Raw genomic sequence first — 3140 nt, 5'->3', positions numbered from 1 at the left:
CTTATGCTCTGCGTGGCCTCTCTTTGATTCTGCCTTAATTTTCCTTTCATTAATTCCCATCTATTTATCTTGCAGGTGATTTGGCTGTGGCTCATATTGCCTTTTTTTTTTTTTTTAATTTTTTTTTTTATATAAATTTGATTCACTGTGGCACAGCTGGATATCGGTGTTTGCCAATTCCCTTTCCTTTTTTCTCATTCCTCCTTCTTGGTTTTGATCTTTCCTTTTGTTGTGCTCTCCACTCAACTGTGGATGCAAATCCTCGTCTTTTATCTACGTTTGAATAGATTGTTTTTGAAATAGTTTACTATAGCTACGAATTCTTTTGTGAAACGTTTATAAGGACGTTAGATTGCTCAAAATAAGCCATTCATGGAGGAGGGCTGTACTTGTTTAAATACATGACACAGAATTTTCAAATATACTCATCACCACTTGGAGTTTTTAGTTTTTTATTTTTATCATAAGTCTCTCCTCCTCATTGTATTTGTGTATTTTTAGTGTGTGTGTGACTGTGTGAGTGTGGTTTTTGCTAATTCAATAGCTCTTCTGAGTCTCTCTGTCTATCTTGAGCCTGCTCATGCTTGTAGCATAAAAGCCTGTGGTGGAACAAAGTAGTGCTCGAGCCATAACCAAAATTAGAAGCTACATGACTGACACTCTTTGCCACTCTTCCTCTTCCTCTCTCTCTCTTTCTTTATTTCTTCACGGTCATTTTTCCACCTCTTCCCTTCTCCTTCTCCTCTGTAATTGTGCTTCTCTTTGACACACCCGCTGGTTTGTGTGGAGAGCTGATGTCACACTCATTGTGGTGAAGTGCTGTTTAGCCCTCCGTGCTGTAGCTACACTTAGTCCAGCTGATGAATGGCTCCGGGGTTGGCTGGCTATAAGAAAACACCACAGAAAAATGAATGGGGCACCAGGCGCTCAACTGCTGCCCCTCTAAGTTTAAATAAACATAAGGCTATTTCAGCGTGCAGCCACCAGGGATTCTAGACACTGGACATGGAGAGGAGGAAGGTGGTCGTGTCGGAGGGGGGAAATTGAAACAATATGGTTTTGCAGAAAAAGCAAACTTCTTGTCCTCCAACTACAGCAAATAAATAAAACCCTCACTGCATTATCCAATTTGCTGTGAGTAAGCTTGCTTCCAAAAACTGCAGCCCAAGTTGTCAAAGTGAAAGCAGAGGAAAGAGCAGCTTCTCTTTGTGTGCGTGCGTGTGTGCGTGCGCACTCTGTTTTGAAGCTTTGCAGCCACTATCCAAAAGGGAGACTAGATATTGTTGTAATTCACCTGCCAGTCATTGAGCGGGATGGGTAGCGTCACAAATGGGTAGGAAATAAATGTGCTGTCATGTGACTACCTTTGCAATATCACCAGGCTCTTTGCAAATCCAAAGCATTTTGAAATCCACCCCCGAATTCCCGCTTATCAGCACGGGGGAAGTTTGAAAGGCAGAGGTGGAAAGTATTGTATAGTGTTCAGCAGTCGCATTATCTAAATCTCTACATGACTTTAGCCGCGCCTGTCATATTCCAAACCTGGCAAACTGCTGATATCTTATTCAGGTCATAAACTGAAAGAGAAGGAGGGGGGGGGAGTGAGAGAACTACCATATGTTTGATTACAGCAACAAAGAGAGGATGAAAAATGAGCAATGACCAAAAAAACTTTGTTCGTCGCCGTTACTCATTCTAACCTGATGTAAAGTCTATTTCATGCTCTGGCAGGCCACAGGGACAGGCAGCCATTTTTAGAACCAGAATGACCCACATATATTTTTTTTCTTATACTAGTAGGGGGTTAGGTATAGTTAGGGCTAGGGGTTGGTTATCAGCAGAACGTGTGAAGTTGTGTCACTCACCCGTGTGCACGTGGCCTGCTGTTTTGGGCCTCTTCCGGGTTGTGATGGGACTCGGGAGAGTGTTCTGAAGAGTCTTTGTGAGCGCCTCCTGGAAAATCATCACTAATGCAACACGAGAGTTGCTAGAAGCAATGTTCCTCTCGGGCTGCTTACATCCCTTCAACATGGTTGTGTCACTCTCACATCTAATGCCTCATTTAGATAGCACTCTGGTTCCAGGGGTTTTCTTTTTTTTTTTTTAAAGCTGTCGCACACTTCAGCCCAGCACAAAAATCCAAAGTGGAAGCTATGTGTTGTTTGAAAATGCAGCTCAAAGAAGCTTTGACGAAGACCAAAAGGAAGGCGTCGCGGGAATCTAGACGCTCTAATGTTTTGTAAGTCAACCTGGTTTTTAAGTTTTGATCTGCTATTTATGTGCATTTGACATCAGAAGCACTTCGAGACAGAATTTGTTCAGAAAGAGGAGAGCGTGAACGAATGTGGCTCTCAAACTTTTTCTTGGGTTTCAGAAAATGCCGAAGAAAAGTCGATGCCTGGCATCCCACAGTTTTTATTGATTGTTACCAATTTAAAAAAAAAAAAAAAAAAAAAGGATCCTAGCTGAATTTAAGATGGATAAAGGTCAGCACCATAGAATCAGCAAACTGTTCCCTAAAATGTCACGTGCATTTAGCTTAGTTTTACCTTATGTATTTTCTCCTTGTCTTGTGGCCCACTCCACTGATTGAGAGCCACTGCTGCCGTTCTCAATCTGATTCATTCAGTGGTTTTCCAATCTTTTGTCCACTTTTCACGAGCCCATCTGAGTCCTGTTTTTAGGACCCTGGTTCTGGGGCTGCTCCGTCTCTGGGCTGGAGCCCTGGCTGGGCCTTGGGGGCTTGGGTCCTGGTTGGTGTGTTGCCGGGGTTGTGGGCGGGTGGGTGTATGGGGGCCCAGCCCTGGCGCAGGGTGCCGCCAGTGCATCGAGCCACCTGGGGGGCTCTTCAACTGGTGGGGGAGGCTGTTAAATCTTGCAGGAGGTCTCCTCTCTTCAGGAACTCACTCTGCAGGAGGGGGAGTTATAGGAGAGGTGGAGGAAGATCTCAGCCTGGGCGTCTATTGTCTTGTGTAGTCTGGAAGATGAGCGGATGATGGGGTGGGTGCAGTTTTCTCTGTGGTGGGGGTCGGGTGGGCTGTCCCGGGCTCTGTGGGGCCGGACGGCGCTGCTGAATTGGGCCCCCTTTCCCTGGCGGGTTGCAGAGTATGGGGGTGCCTACTGGGGTCAGCGGGGGAGCT

This window comes from Aulonocara sp. 'chitande type north' Nkhata Bay, linkage group LG9 (genome assembly GCF_057382095.1).
Source record: "Aulonocara sp. 'chitande type north' Nkhata Bay isolate Kocher_YH1m ecotype deep benthic linkage group LG9, A_spYH_male_GT1.1, whole genome shotgun sequence".
Classification (NCBI taxonomy): domain Eukaryota; kingdom Metazoa; phylum Chordata; class Actinopteri; order Cichliformes; family Cichlidae; genus Aulonocara; species Aulonocara sp. 'chitande type north' Nkhata Bay.
This window is presented reverse-complemented; position numbering follows the sequence as displayed.